The sequence below is a fragment of the Nomascus leucogenys genome, unplaced genomic scaffold (assembly GCF_006542625.1).
Source record: "Nomascus leucogenys isolate Asia unplaced genomic scaffold, Asia_NLE_v1 001658F_28754_qpd_obj, whole genome shotgun sequence".
In the NCBI taxonomy this organism is placed as follows: domain Eukaryota; kingdom Metazoa; phylum Chordata; class Mammalia; order Primates; family Hylobatidae; genus Nomascus; species Nomascus leucogenys.
Window position 1 is genome coordinate 1 of NW_022097764.1, and position 17,343 is coordinate 17,343.

A 17,343-nucleotide genomic window follows, 5' to 3' on the forward strand; every position below is an offset into this window, starting at 1 on the left:
CACTTTTGGCACTTAAATTCAGCAGTGATTAGTAAAAGAGAGTAAGGTAAAGGATTTCAAACTGCCAAAGCAAAGATTACAGTTTGTATTGGTCAGGGTTCTCCAGAGAGACAGAACCACAGGATGTGTACATAACTATATATATATATAAAAATATATATAAAAATATATATAAATATATATAATATACATAAATATATAAATATATAAATATATATAAATATAAATACATATTTATAAATATATATAAATATATATAATATATAAAATAATATAATATAAAATATATTAAATAATATAAATATATATATAAATATAAATATATATATAAATATATATAAATATAATACATATAAATATATATAAATATAATATAAATATATATAAATATATAAATATATATAATATATAAAATATATATTTAATATAAATAATATATAAATATATATTTACATATAAATATATATTAAATATATTAAATATATATATTATATATAATTAAATATAAATATATAATTTATATATTAAATAATATATTTATATATAAATATATAATATTTTTATAAACATATATAAATATATATATATATATAGAATATAATATAAATATTATTATATTAAATTATAATATATAGTAATAATATATATTATTTACATAAAAATATAAATATATATATATTTAATATATATAAAATATATATATATATAATTATATATATAAATATATAAATATATATATAAATATATATAAATAATATATAATAATATATATAAATATATAAATATATATAAATATATTAAATAAAAATAATATAAATACATATGTATAAATATAGATTATATATGTATATACACAAAAATACTTACCATTGTGATACAATTTCCTATCGTATACCATACAGGTTTGCCAGCCTAGGATGGATATTCTATACAGTATACCATAGGTGTGTAGTAGGCTATACCATCTAGGTTTGTGTAAGTATACCCTATGATCAAACAATAACAAAACTGTCTAATGTTTCCCTCAGATCATATATCTCTCTTCACTCTACACATGACACTGTACAGGAGAGGAATTCTACTAGGGGAATTTCTTCCCTTGATTATGGAGTCTGAGAAGTTGAACATAGGCTGTCATTAAGCTAGTGTCGTGGAAATTCCAATATCCTGGCTGAGTTCGAATCAGCTTCAGGAGAGAGAGAGGAAACTGCCTTCTCTCTGCCTTTATCTTCAGTCTGAGCTACCAGCTGATTGGATAGTGTCCACCCACATTGAGGGCTGCTGTTCCCCACTCAGCTCACCAACTTACATGTCTCTCTGGAAACAGCTTCACAGATCACCCAGAAAAAATACTTTACCAATTCTCCATGTATATTTAATCCAGTCAAGTCAACACCTAAAATTACCATAATACCTTAGTAATATAATTATATATATTTCAGTTTTTAAAAAACTGACTAAATGTCGGTTCATAGTTTGAGTGGCCAAAGAAGAAGTTAATTTAAGCCATAAGAAAAATAAACCCAATATTTTTCATTATTTCTTTTATCTCCTAGTGATCCTAGACTGGTTTAATTGCTGTCTTTTTGTTATCTGGTCGGTTTGTTTGTTGTGGGGTTGTTTTTGTTAAACAGCCAGCTTCTGGGTCCCTCTCTCTAAAAATATGTCATAGAGCTCTCTGACCATCTTCTCATGTTTTGTTACCCAAGGAGGTTTCTTTTTTTTTTTTTTTTTTTTTGAGACAGATTCTGCTCTGTCGCCCAGGCTGGAGTGCAGTGGCGTGATCTCAGCTCACTGCAAGCTCTGCCTCCCGGGTTCACGCCATTCTCCTGCCTCAGCCTCTCCGAGTAGCTGGGACTACAGGCGCCCGCCACCACGCCCGGCTAATATTTTTTTGCATTTTTAATAGAGACGGGTTTCACCGTGGTCTCGATCTCCTGACCTCGTGATCCGCCCGCCTCGGCCTCCCAAAGTGCTGGCATTACAAGCGTGAGCCATCGCGCCCGGCCCAACATAGGTTTTCTACTCCTCTCCCATATTCATTCAATAGTTATTTGAAAGAGAAATAGGGACAACCATGTTTTATTCTAGACCACTTAAGATTAAAACCCGAGTTCCATATCGACATCCAGGGAATAGGTTTTTGAACAGATTTGCATTATGTTATGGGCAGGAACTAGGAGTAGAAGAGGTTGTGAGTCATCTAGTCAGTAGTGTCGGCTATAAAGCCTAAAGACTCTCTTTGTGTATGCATTTTTCATTTTTGTTACAGAGGAAATAGTTTGTTCTGCTTTAATGAGCACTGTCAAGAAGAAAATATAGCTATCACATATCACCACAGGTTCACAGATCTTCACCAACCCGACCCCAAAATGACATGCTGCTCTTTCTTCTTCAGAAACATGAATTCTGGAATCTTGCAAGTCTTCCAGAGGGAACTCCCCTGTCCCATCTGCATGAACTACTTCATAGACCCAGTCACCATAGACTGTGGGCACAGCTTTTGCCGGCCCTGTTTCTACCTCCACTGGCAAGACATCGCAGTTCTTGCTCAGTGTTCTAAATGCAAGAAGACAACACGGCAGAGAAACCTCAAAACTGACATTTCTTTGAAGAAGATGGCTTCCATCGCCAGAAAAGCCAGTCTCCGGCAATTCCTTAGCTCTGAGGAGCAAATATGTGGGACGCACGGAGAGACAAAGAGGATGTTCTGTGAAGTGGACAAGAGCCTGCTCTGTTTGCTGTGCTCCAGTAACTCTCAGGAGCACCGGAATCACAGACACTGTCCCATTGAACGGGCTGCTGAGGAACACCGGGTAAGTGATGCTTCTGAAGATCTATTTCTCTATAGAACACATGAAATTCTTGTAAGTCTATTTCCTTGGTGATTGGATGATGTCATCTCTGTGTCCCCTTAAGCATGTCTGTTATGAGCTTCCTTGACTTCACACCTCTCAGATTTGACAAACATGAGGAGAAACAAAGCAAACTCTATTTTCTGTGGGCGAATTTGTCTCTCATTTTGGGTCCTTCGTATATCAGAGTGTGAATGATACTTTATTGTCTTCACTTGTGCTTCAATTCATGGCTCTTTTGCAGGAGGAGCTCCTAAAAAAAATGCAGTGTTTGTGGGAAAAAGCTTGTGAAAATCACAGAAAACTGAGCATGGAAACCACCAGAACCAGATGCTGGAAGGTTAGTACCGTATTACTCTACCTTCTCCAGGAACTTATAGTGAACAATGGGTGACTCTTAAAATAGGAACTTGATCTCAACCATAATGTTTCTGGAATTCAATAAACAAGGATAAAACACTTGAGAAAAAACTCGCTAATATTTATGTAAGTTAGTGTGACTCTTCGGTAGATTTCTAATCAGACCACAGATGTTATCCAAGCATGCTCATCTGTTTCCATACAAACCTGTAGTAATACCCCAACAAATACAAGAAACTGGGCTATTTCACACTGTTCCCAATGGGCTGCCTGGATAAATTGTGGACACGAGAGTTATTTATCAGTCGTGGAAATTTCAGGTGACCTTTCTAAGGCTGAGTCAGTATGAATTTGAATCTTGGTGGGCAAGTATATTGAAATGTGAGCTAAATTTCAGGCGGAAGGAGCAAGCGCGCAAACTTAGGGAATGCATGAAATGAAATATCAGAACTAATTAATATTGAATAAGTCATAACACATAATGGGAAAAGTGGTGAGAAATGTAGACTTGTGTCTTGATGAAGACATAAATATGTGAGAAATATGGGAACTAGTATTTAATATAAGGAGAACTCTAAGGACTTGAGAAGAATTCTAGAAATGATTTTCTCTTTGTGGATGTTTATATTGAGGGTATGATATTGAATATTAATTCATTAATTTATTCTAATATTAATTGAAAGATATTTTATGAGTACTTAGTCTATGTCAAATATCAACTTAGAAAATTAAGGAGTAAAGAAGAAAACACACAAATCTTGCAATGGAAATGAGAAAAACAAATGGTCACCATGCAGATATGTGAAGTACATGATGTGTTAGAGTGTAGTAGAGTCTTTGGAGAATAATCCAGCAGGAAAGTAGAAAAGGAGCACAGAGGCCAGGGACTGGGGATGAGGGTTTGAGTTTTAAATAGGGTGGTCAGGAAAAAGGCTCATGGAAAAATTCACACTGAAACAAAATCTTGATCAGGAGGAAATATATATATCCTCCTGTTTGCCTTCCTCTTCCTCATAAATATATGAATATATATGTGTATCTGGGTGTATATATATATATGGATATATATGAGGAATATATATACACACACACACAGATACACATATATATTCCTCATATATCGATATATACCTACATTTGAGAAATATATATATGAGTACATATATGAGAAATATGTATATATATATGAAAATAATTCTAGGTACAGAAAACAACATGGGCAGTAATATTTAATTTGCATTTATTTGGGGGTTTGAGGAAGCACAAAGAAGTCCATGTTGCCGATTAGGGTGAGTTTGGAAGAGAATAAATGAAACCTTATTAGAATATGTTATGCTGGGTGAAATGCATTGAGTTGACAATGCTAGTCTGTGGTCATGTCATCATTTCTCATATAATGGTTTTACATAACTTGCCCCAATTCTCCAAAATAGAAATAATGGTTTCTTACCTAGTCAATATAACTCGATAGTTTGATTCTTATGCAAGAGCTGTGTTTTCTTTCTATAAATGTGGTGTGGAAGAGAGAAATCCATTTTTATATACCTATCTTAGAAAACATTTTATCATTAATCAAGTGAATGGAACTGGGCAGAAACAACTATGTTGATACTAGTACAGAAAAAAAAAGGAAAGAATAAAATTTTGTGGAATCTGAGAATTGACAATATTGAGGATTAAAATATTGGGTATTCAGAATGCTAAGAGGAATCAGTGAAATTCAAGAGAAGATGGATAAAACATTTCTATTTTGACTAATTGTCACTGCAGGATTATGTGAGTTTAAGGATAGAAGCAATCAGAGCTGAATATCAGAAGATGCCTGCATTTCTCCATGAAGAAGAGCAACATCACTTGGAGAGGCTGCGAAAGGAAGGCGAGGACATTTTTCAGCAACTCAATGAAAGCAAAGCCAGAATGGAACATTTGAGGGAGCTTTTAAGAGGAATGTATGAGGATCTGAAGCAAATGTGCCATAAAGCAGATGTGGAGCTACTCCAGGTACGGACTGACCATGGGTATCATGATGTTGAACATTCACATGCATGGGTATTTTTCCTCTCTCCTGAAATCCGTCTCCCCCTTTACTTCCATGATTTGTTTCCAAAAATACTATTCGATAACTAATGCTACTTGGTTGGGAGGGTATAGCCTCTCCTAGTGATTCTACCAGGCCGAAGATCCCTCCTACTTTATCCACCAGCAACAAAACTTTGTAGAATGGCCAAGGTAACAGACAGCCCCAAGAAATATTTCCCATCAAAAGTCAGTGATGTATCTAGGATTTTTGAAAGTGGATAAAATGAGAAGTGATTCATTGGCATTTAGGCTAATTTGGAGACATGGCATGATGGAGAAGTTGGGGAATCTAGGATCACACTAATATTATTTTGGGGTCCACTCATTTTGGTAACAGGGCTGAGGGAAGATGACTGAGTAGCTTCTTTATGGTTACCGCAGAGCATAGACTCTGTGGGCCTCCTCTCCCTTCACTTGTAAAAAGAACGTCTTCAAGACTTAGACTTTATGAGGACATTAATTCATGACATATGATAGACTGGGATTTTCATGAGAAAAGAAATAGAAAATGCTTTCCAGGAGGGAACGTTGTAGGAAAATTATATCTTCAGAAACTGTCTCCAAATCTCACACTGAACTTAGTGGAAGATTTATCTTGTGGATAGCACTAAGCCTTTCTTTTTTTTTTTTTTTTTTTACAGGCTTCTGGAGACATATTACACAGGTGAGTGCATACCTAGATTTTAGCAGATGCTTTCAGTTTCCACAAATATCAAGCAGGAACTTTGATATTGAAGGTATAATTGATTCAGATAGTGATACTGCCTTGTGCTGGTTGTACTTTCTCCATCCCCCACCCCAGGTAGACATCTATTTTGTTGCCATACACAGTGATTTTCTTAAGCAGTTCAATGAAAGTTCTGCAAAACCAAAAATAAATAAATAAGTAAATAAATAAATAAATAAGAAAGAAAACCAAAAATAAATAAATGAAAGAAAAATAAAGGAAGTGAGCATCTCTATTCCTAATTTCATGTTTATTCCTCAAAAGCCTTCATATTTGAAAGAGAAAATATTACATTTACTACATGGCTACAAAGTCAGCCAGGGGAAGCCAGAGAGAAAAGGGGAAAGTATTTTAGCAGTGAAAAGTGTTGATGATTTCCAGTTTATATTTAAATATATAATTCTGAAAAATAGATGAACAAACTATTCGGAATGTTTGAACCGTGTAGGCCTCCAGAGAACCTCAACTATAAAAGGCAGATCTCCCTGCCTGGAGCAAGTTTCAACACCCCGGCCTTGAGAAGGAAGCAACAGATGCAGCAGTCTTAAAAGTAATCCCACTTTTCCAGACAATGATTTCAGGAATTTCTGGCGAGGTCTGGAACCCAGAATTTCATTTTTGAATATTCTCCTAGTATTAAGACTAATGATCCTTACTAATTTGGAGCAATACAAAGAAAGATTCGAATGAATTCTCGCTCAGATGGACTTTTCCATCGTGCTTGAAAATCAGGAACTGTGAATAAGAATGAATTCGAAAAAGAAAATGATAATTTTGGAATTAGCAAATGTGTGGGTTAAAGGGATTCTCATGAAACATCTTTTAAATAAAAGTAGTGATTTTTATGTATTTTTTTGGCTGTAGATGTGGTAACTGTGTCTTTCTCGTTGCAGGTGTGAGTCTCTGCTGCTGCAAGTGTCTGAGCCTGTGAATCCAGAGCTCAGTGCAGGGCCCATCACTGGACTGCTGGACAGGCTCAATGGATTCAGAGGTAAGTGTCAGCCCATTGGCAGAATTCCCACAGTGTATTACTTCTTGTTAGAATCATGAGGGTAATACTTTACCGTTCGCCAAATCTTTATTTCATTTCAGCAGGAAGTGAACCATATGGCTATGCAACCCTTTTATATCTGTGTTTCTATTTATATTCCAATTTATAACATGAAGAGTAAAACGTAGTGAAAAACAAATATGTTCTGGGCTCACATGTATAGAGTTATATATTGGGTAAATGGAATGACATAAGAAATAAAAAATTGAATAAATGGAACAATGCTCAGAAGGAAGCTTAATAATCCAAGCTGACATAAAAATTTTACATTACCGTATTTCATTTGAATTGTTAAACACATTTCGTTGGGGAATGGAGTTCACTGAAGTTTGATGGAGTATTTGTATTTTCTTATAATAAATATATATTATTGATATAATGTAAAATGTTGACTTAGCATGTAAAAAGAAAGAAGAAATTATTATGTAAATAGGAAGTAAAAATAGAAGTGATAATTTCAGTTTAGTTACAACATGAAGAGCTACGAGTAAAATCTAAAATTCAGTTTCAGTCTAGAGCTAGCAGGGATGTCCGCAGAGTGACTGGTAAAAGATTTTGCAAAAATCTGCCTTAAGTTACCACTTATAATTTGAACGTATGGACTTGTATCCAGTTATCTAGAGCAGTGCTTGAGTAAGCTAAAATCTTCCCATTCTTGCCAAAATTATATCACTAGTATTTAAGAACAAGAAATATTTTAATAATAATGAGCTTGATAGCTAAAGGGCATTCAAGGCATATAATATTTCACGTTTACATTGGAGATTGGATTAAAACAGGCTGGTCTTATATTGAACTCTCAATTTTTAAGTTTTCAATAAATTTTCAATGTCTATTTTTAGGGTTTTGTTCTTCCTATAGAGAATATTAATCATCCTTATACTTTATTAAATGTTTTAGTCACAATTCTCCTGTCCTTGTAACTTCAAATTTCTTGGTAAAGTAAATTCTTGGTAGAACAACTTTTCTCTCAAGAATTCTAATTTCTAATAATTACATGTATCCATGCTTTTTTAAAATTATTTTTGCAGTTGATTTTACTCTGCAGCATGGAAGAGCCAATAGTCATATCTTCCTGTGTGGAGATGTGAGAAGCGTGAATGTTGGATGTGACCCTCAAGATGATCCCGATATCACTGCAAAATCCGAATGTTTTCTTGTATGGGGGCTCAGGCTTTCACATCTGGCAAATATTATTGGGAGGTTCACGTGCGGGACTCTTGGAATTGGGCTTTTGGAGTCTGTAACAATTATTGGAAAGAGAAGAGACAGAATGACAAGATAGATGGAGAGGAGGGACTCTTTCTTCTTGGATGTGTTAAGGAGGACACTCACTGCAGTCTCTTTACCACCTCCCCATTTGTGGTGCAATATGTTCCAAGACCTACCAGCACAGTAGGATTATTCCTGGATTGTGAAGGTAGAACCATGAGCTTTGTTGACGTTGATCAAAGTTCCCTGATATACACCATCCCTAATTGCTCCTTCTCACCTCCTCTCAGGCCCATCTTTTGCTGTAGTCACTTCTGACCAGAGAAAAGTCAGAAACGTGTCTATATGCTCTGGGAACCTGTTTATCCCAGAAAGCCATCTTTTTTGCACCTCATCAAACAGGACAAATCAGTTATATTTAATGTCTTTAGTTGCATTCTAATGTCATCAAAACTCATTTATAGTGTTTCATTAAATATGGTGAAAACACAAAAACCATGTGTATTGTTTCCTTTTTTAATCATTTTTGGAAAATCATTACCCATGATGTATGGCATAGAATATATTCTCTGGTTTTTAATTATTTCTGAATGTCACAAAGTGAAATAATAGGTAAGAGAGTTGTCTAAATGAAGTTAAAACCAATGGAAGAAAGTAGAGATCTTGGACTTCATGAAAAACCTTGGTGTAAAAAGACTCAATGGTAACCTGGAAATATTTTCTTTCCCTTCATCTAACAATATTCTACTTATCCATGTGTTTTATTTATGAACGTATACTTTGAGGTAATCTTATTTGACCTCCTATGCTGTGCTTGTCCTTGTAAATCTCATCTTATATTCAAATGCTCATGCATTATTAGAGTGCTGTTCTACAGTGAAATTTACAAGGGGATCAGGACAATGCTGAATCAATTAAATATTCAAATGGACATAACTGAATACTGACCCCTACCTCAAACCATATACAGTGCATTTCCACATGGATTCATGTTCTGAAGGTGAAGGGAACACAATAAAATATTCTCATACAGAAAGATTTCCTGACCAGGACAAAAAAGTAACAATTAAGAAGAAAAAGTTAGTTTATATCAAAAATGATGATGTCTGTGTTTCAAAATATACCATTCAAGAATTAAAACGCAAACCAAGAGTGGAGAAAAATATTTATCCCAACATATACACAATAAAATACAATACATGTGATTAATGAATGTAATAAATAAAAGAAAATCAACCCAGTGTAAAATTGGGAAAATATTTGAACAGGTACTTCATAAAATTGGAGGCATAAATATCTGGACAAATATGAAAAAGGGATTACTTTTATTAGTCCTCAGAATAATAAAAATTCATCCATAAGTTGAACTACAGGCTTCCATAAAAATTTGCAAAATTTAAAGACACACAGTATTGTGTGTTGTGAAAGATAAAGAATCAGTGAAAGTTATTCATGGCTGGAGGTATGTAAACTGAGATACTTTTTGGCAAACTGACTATGAGCATTCCTTATGGGCTAGATATTCTAATTCTAAAATATATTCCACAGACTGCCTATGTGTATTTCAAGATAAACACAATGTTGATAATTACAACAATTTTTATAGTAGCTCCAAATTGGAGACAAAATAAATATTCATCAACAGTAGAATTGCTAAATAAATTGTGATCTCATCATACAAAAGAATTTTACAAAACAGAGATAACACCAAAATGCAACAAATCAATGAATCTCAAAGAGAAGTTTAAGAAAAGAATTGAAACACACAAATGTTATATTACAGTGTTTTATTCAGATAAATTGTGAACTCCATTAATTGATACTAGAAGTTAGAATATTGAATAATATTTTGGAAGGTAATGGTTAGGAAACTTAAAAATTAACCAGGATAAGATACAGGAAGCATTGAAATCAAAGAGAGAACCTATAAGCATTTTTCATGCAGAAGAGTATTTTATATATATATGTTAAATATTTTAATGTATAGAATAAGTTTGAAATAAATAAATTTGATGTTTTGCCTAATTTTTCAAATGCATATATTATAATTTAATTTATGATAATTTAACATCAACATTAAGACATAAAACTGTTTTATTATTATACTTTAAGTTCTGGGGTACATGTGCGCAACATTCAGGTTTGTTACATAGGTATACACGCGCCATGGTGGTTTGCTGCAACCATCAACCCATCATCTACATTAGGTAGTTATCCCAGTGATATCCCTCCCCTGGACCCCACCCCCAACAGGCCCCAGTGTGTGATGTTCCCCTCCCTGCGTAAGTATTGGGCCTTTTCCCTCAGATTCAGCCTCAGACAGACATGCTACAAATGTGTCCACTTACCACTTGAGTGGAAAACATCTTGGTTACGATTTGAGGAAGATTTTTTCTCATGGCTTCCAATCCTGAGAGTACAATGCAGCATTGATTACTGCTCAGAGAGAGTGGTCAGGCTATGGAGTAGGGAGGTTTGGTACTAAAGACTAATTTAAAAACATAATACTGCAAAAAATTATCTGTGAATCACCATAAATTCCAATGACTCTCATGTAGGTTGTCTGATATCAAAGGGTGTATATTGAAGAAATGGTGGATAATAACCTTTTTTTGGGTGTTTTAGGAAGTCATATAATGAATAAAAGTGGTTTAAGAAAAGGATGAATTTGGCTTCTAGTATTGTTAAGAAACAATAAAAATAAAGGAAAGAAAGGGAGGAATGATTGATTTCATGGTTCTGAGAAGTGGGAAGACATGAGTTTATGTACATAGCTTATTGGTGGAATACATCAGTCAGTCTAGGCTCAGTGGCTCAAGTTCGTAATCCCTATAATTTCGCAGTGCTACATCAGGAAAGGGTTTTAAAGACGAATTTCCCTTGAATGATTATTTGTTTTTAAATCCTGTGATGAAATATTTGGTATTAGAAAGCTAATTGTATTTTCCTCTTTAAAGGAGTGAGTCAGAGCAGGGGCACATGCCCCAGTATGTGAGCTCAGAGCTCAGTGCTCAACCCATCACTGGCCTAATGGACAGATTTCATGACCTCCAGGTGAGTGTCAACCTGCTGAAGTGATGACCACACAGTGCCCTTCAGGCATGGCTTGCTCTTTTTCTTTCTTTCTTTCTTTCTTTCTTTCTTTCTTTCTTTCTTTCTTTCTTTCTTTCTTCTTCTTTCTTTCTTTCTTTCTTTCTTTCTTTTCTTTCTCTCTCTCTCTCCTCCCCCTCTCTCTCCCTCCCTCCCTCCCTCTCTCTCCCTTTCATCCATGCTGGAGGGCAATGGTGCAATCTCGGCTCACTGCAACCTCCACCTCCCAGGTTCAAGCGATTCTCCTGTCTCAGCCACCCAAGTAGCTGGAATAACAGGCACTCACTATCATGCCCAGCTAATTTTTTTTTTTTTTTTTGTACTTTGTGGAGTTGGGGTTTCGCCATGTTGTCCCGGCTGGTCTTGAACTCCTTACATCAGGTGATCTGCCTGTCTTGGCCTCCCAAAGTGCTGGGATTACAGGCATGAGCCACCACTCTTGGCCTCAGGCATGGTTTTACTGCAGGCAATTTTTTGTTTTTTATTAATCTTTCATCATATAAAAGGGAACAGACTGTAAATAGCATATATAAGCATACATAGTAATACAGTCCTTATGGTCAAATGGAAAAAATAAATGAAAGCTGGTGTAATGGTAAATGTCATTCAGTTTCCTCTTGATTCTGGGCCTTTTGGGTCTGGGTCCCTCTGTGCAACCAAGGCAGGTCATATGGAGAGAGATGATCCAGACCTGGCCAAATGGGTTCTACACGAGCCTTCTGGGTCAACACTGCCTTTCAATAAAGACCAGGGCTGTGATGACTCCAGCCGTGTTCTCCACCACAGAGGGCGGAGTGCTCATAGTGGGTCCTTGGCCATAGGAGACCCCATTATACACATTGAACAACATGCCATCAAAGCATTTCCCATCTGACACTGCCCAGGGCCCATAACAAGCTACAGCAGCATCATAACCTTTGCCAGCATGAAGCCCGATGTCCTTTTGGTTTATCTGTGTGGATGAGTAAACACACTTACGCTCACCTGTGCATACCCTCACACCATAGTGTACACTGTCCACAGTGGCACCGCCTGCTACTGAGGGCTGTGTCTTTTATCAAGTCTTATTTCAAACTGGCTCAGCATGAGGAAATTGTGTATGCAACACTGACTTTCCACTGAGTCACTCAAAAATTAGTAAAATCATTTCAGGTAGTGTGTGTTTTTCTTTTTCCTGTTAATGAAGGAAGCTGTGAGTGCAGGGGCACAGAAACGAGCAGTTGATTTGTCATTCCAACGCATAAGCAAGTTCCAAATGCACTGAGAGGCGAGGAGGAGAAGATGCAAAGGGCGCCTTGGGAAGAACTGTTTTTGCTGTAAGCCCTTGGCGGCTCCCAGCATGCCCACTTTGATGGCATTCACCCCACTGCAGTCGTTGTCATCAATGTGACTTTGTTGTTTTAGAAGGATATGTTGTGGTCAGGGTTCCACCTGTCCTTCCCTAGACCACGGCCCTCCAGGCAGTTCTAGGCAGGTCCCAGTCAAAATGTACTGGGGTATAAACCAAGGACCAGGACCACAGAAACAGGAACCCCAGGGGCTTCCAAGGGAAAGTGCTGGCTGCCAGGTGCAGAATCCATAGAATTACCTACCACGGGAGCCAGCGGGACCAGCGCATATCCCTGGGGAGTCTGTTAGAATTTCCCCAAATACTGTAAAAGAGAAAAGTACTCATACTTTATCACGTGGAAGACTAATGATGTCTAGGAGTTGACACAGAACAGGAGGACTCTGACCACCACAGGACCAGCGAGATGTGTCAGGACAGAAATGAGCAAGCTTGAGTCTCCGGGCACACCTGGGGAAAGAGTAATGCAAGGCACACCTCAGGGCTGTACTCACTCCTCAAGGCAGGCTTGGGTCTGCAGGGTAAGGGCGAAGAGACAGCCTTCCCGTATCACGTAGTGTGGATGGCGAGACTGCAGGGGATGTAGTCCTCTTGCCGGTGGGCTGCATGAAACAGCAGGCTTTGCATCTTTTTCAGGCCTGGGGTCTGGCCTTACCCCAGGGGCTTCTGTTTCACCCACAACAGACTCGCCTCCACACCGGAGACCTGGTCACTGCTGACAGCAGGGAGAGAAGCAGGCAGAGGGGCCCAGCACAGCCCTCCTGCATTCATAAATCGTATTTTCCAACGAACATCACGAACTCCGTCTCCTGCTCCCAGGAGGAAGCTCGGGTCTCAGGAGTGGTCAATGCTGAGATGACAAAGCTATTGAAATTCTGATCTCCATAGTTTTGAGGTCTCTAGTGTTGCCAGGAGACTGTGAGGAGGAGCTTGAAAAGAAAGAGGCACATGATGTTTCACACTGCTTTTCCCAAGGGCAGCCAAGGGACAGCCTCTGCATAATGAGGTAATTCTAGATGATTGGCTCCACGCTCTTCCCTCCTCCTTTCTAGTGAGTTTAGTGCTGGCTGACTGTAGAACACTTTATTCACAGAAGCAAGTAGAAAAAATTGTCACTCTTAATTCACATGCTCTAACGTTAGACGGGGAGTGACCGGTTCTGGAGGGAAGTGCTAGGACCGGCTCATTTGTGTTCTCATCAGCTGCCTCAGTGTACACGGAGGTGGATTTCACTGGTGTTCATACATGCTTTCAAATCCACAAGAGGCTCTCCGAGGGACAGAAGTGACTCACACCCACCGTAAAGCCATTTCTGTTGCCAGAGTCCCCAATCTCCAATCACCAAAAAATTCTCCACCAAGGGGCGAGCTCCAGCCATCTCACTTGTAATCAGTAGCATCGACATTGTCTGAGAAATATTTATTCTGTCCACTTTAAGCTTAATTTTCACAAACACTAAAAAGTAGTAAAATAGACTTTAGATTTTCCTCTAACTATATTTATATAGAAATCCCTGAGAAGGTAGATGTCAACTTGAAATTCACTATCTACAGTTAATTAACATCAGGGTGCCGGGAGGGACCCTGAGCCCCATCCCTGTGCACAGCAGGGGCTGGGCTGTCATTGCAGGAGAGCAAACCTGGTCTCCCTTCTGTGCAAAGAGGAGGGGGTGGGAGGGGCACGGCGGTGGAGGAATTCTTAGCCATCAGCACAGATGCTGGCAGGCCTGCTGTTCACTCCTCTGGGGGCCTGGAGGTCCCACCATGATAACACCACATTGCCTCACAGAGGCCCCTGCTTTTCTGTCCTTGGTAGACCTCAGGATAGGTGGTGCCTGAGATCATAAAGAACTTAACCAACTGGGAGAAGAAAACAGGCAAAGGAAGGAAGTGTGAATGAGGAAGAAGAGATGAGGTAACAGGGGTGGGAGAACGTGGTGATAAAGCCAGGGGGACAGTGTGGTGGCAACTGACACGAGAGGAGAAGGGGGCCCATGCTCATCAGTCCCCTCCTTCCTGAACAACATGAGGGTTACAGGGAGGGCAAGCCCTCAGTGAGTGAATGCAGCAGTTCAAAGAAACAAAAATAGACAAAAATAATAAATGTTCTCCTAGGACACCAGGCTTTTAGGGAGGCCACTGTGAGACCTCTGAATGCCCGATGCCCAATAGTGCTGAGGGGGTAAGTGACAAAAAGCCTGCACCCCCCAGCCCTGTGCACCATCTGAGACCGAGGAGCCTATGCCACCAGTACCTAGAGCTAGAGGAAAGGGCTTCCAAATGGCTCAGGAAGATGAGTGAGCATTTCACTCCACCTCTGGGACCAGATGACCACACCTCCCCTGAGGAATCCCTTACCCAAAATAATTGAACATAATAATGTTGCTTAAATATAAACTGGCTCAACTGATCACCCCGACACTGACCCCAGGACACCCCCCTCAAGGTGGCTCCAGTTCCTCATCATCTAGACTTTTCTCCCTGCCCTCCCAAACTCCCTGAGCCTGGCTGGAGGCCTGCTTGTCCCCTCTGCTGCCCACTCCAAAAAGGATAAGAAACCAAGAGCATGGGCTCGCCACAGGTCGAGGAAAGAGGCTTGGCGACACTTCCTTTGACTTGGAAAATTCCTCTACTAGCAAATCTGCTTCCACATGGCAAAGATGAGAAGTGCTGGGCCAGTAGCCAGGCACACAGCTGCAGAAGCTACCTGGACCTGCCTCATGGGCCAAAGGGAAGGGCTGCCCATAGGCAAGTCACTTCTAGAACGAGTCCAGAGAGACCAGGGAGAGTCTGGGATCCAATCAGGGATGACCCTTCTTTCAGTTGGGCCTGGTGGGTTTTCAAAATCCAGTCTTTCCACTGGGGCCATACCAAAGCTCCCTGGGAGGTCAGGCTTCCCAGTCCCACCAAAGCCCCCCATGAAGCTGTCATTTTCTCTCAAGTTGCATACACTGGCCAGGTAAAGGCAGCTTCTACTCACCAGGCAAGTGGCCAGCTCACCTTCAGATTTGCCAAAGAAATCTGGGTCCTGCCCCATACTTGCTGGCTTGGCAGGCTTTTCAAAATGCAGGTATCTCTGGAGCTGTTTTGTGGACACCAGGAGCATTACTTGACAAGCCCTGTGCTAGCCCCAGGGTACCCTGTGCACCTGGGTAAGGCTGGAACACACTGGGGACAGGGATCCAACATGTCCACTCTGGAACAGCGTGGGAACTGGAGAAATCGCCAGTTGTTTGCTGTCCTGCCATTGCTGTTCTACACATCCCTGGAGACTATGAGCATCGGTTACAGCGTGGTGGTGGCTGATCAGGACCAGAAATGTCCATTTTTGACCTGGAAGCAGCAGACACCTAAGGCTTAGGGTAGACGTGGGGGCTCCATACCATTCCCAGTGCCAACTTCCCATGGAGGAAACGGGAAGGAATGTCTGGCCACCCACCCAGGGTCAGATGCCACAACAGCCCGAGCAGAAGCTGCCTGACACTGGCTGTTCCAATGACAATAGGACATCCTTGGGAAGGTGGAGCCATTTGTGAGAGCTCAGGATGGGTGTCCTGGAAGTGCCACTTAAAGGCGACTGAGGCCTCTCAAAATCCCTGTGTTAGAGCTGCAGCTCTCCATGCGGGCTGCAGTGCAGTCACCTGTGGAGCTTTAGGACAGGCCCAGGGCTCAGCTTCCCGGACCAGTGCCTTGAGAACTTTCGCAGCAGGGATAGCCGGCTTGGAAAGGCATGCCTGGGAGACCATGTGACACTGCCTGGCTGGGTCCTGGGCTGACAGAGGTGAGCGTGGAGCTCGTGGTGACTTGGTAATGCTGTGAATTATGTACGTGTGGCAGGAAGGTGCCACAATGCCAAGGCCCCAAGTCTTGGAAATTCCATGAGGTCCACATGAGGTTGAACTAAACACCAAGTGCAGTCCTCAAAGGAAAAATAAAAGAAATACCCACATAAGGGACTCTTTGGAACTGAGTCTGGAAGAGAGGGCTTCCTGGTCCACTCCAGGAGAATTTACCTAAAATAAGTTTGCTTCCCATTGTATTCTCTTTGCTTGTTCTAAACATCACCTCCCCCCATTCCCTTAATTTGCATCGTTCTGGGCTCCTTACTCTTGTTGCATCCTTTTTTTACATTTTAAGGATGTCTGGATTCGATTTACTTAAGAGCATATATGGCTTAATTTTGTATTTCTGGTAATCATCTATTACATTTCCCGCATTTTATCAAATGACACGTTTTCCTCATATCTATTTTTAATATGTTAAAGATTTTGTATCCAGTTTACCTAAAACTCCTTGATTAAAATGAGTTTAATTCTAGCAATACATACATGCTTATCTCTGCATTGTTTTATAATTTTACGATAATGTTTTTCCCCAATTTATGACATTATGGATAATACTTTTTAAAAAGATACAATAAAATATGCTATGTCTTTCTCACTTGATCATGTGGCTGAATGAGTCAATCCCTCCATCAAATAGAAATATCTGGCATTACTTAATCTAACTAATGAAAACATCCATTGTGCACGTGCACCCACAATGAGAAGAAAAGACCAAAACAAACAGCCAAAAAGGAGAGAATCCCATGATTTCTGTGTAAACTCCTACAGATATCATAA

The 17,343-nt window shown here is 39.2% G+C and overlaps 1 pseudogene; it reads left to right on the forward strand.

The window, feature by feature from the left end:
- The first annotated feature begins 2,402 nt into the window (after positions 1–2,402).
- On the forward strand, positions 2,403–8,602 carry LOC115834347 (annotated as a pseudogene).
- The last annotated feature ends 8,741 nt before the right edge of the window (positions 8,603–17,343 follow it).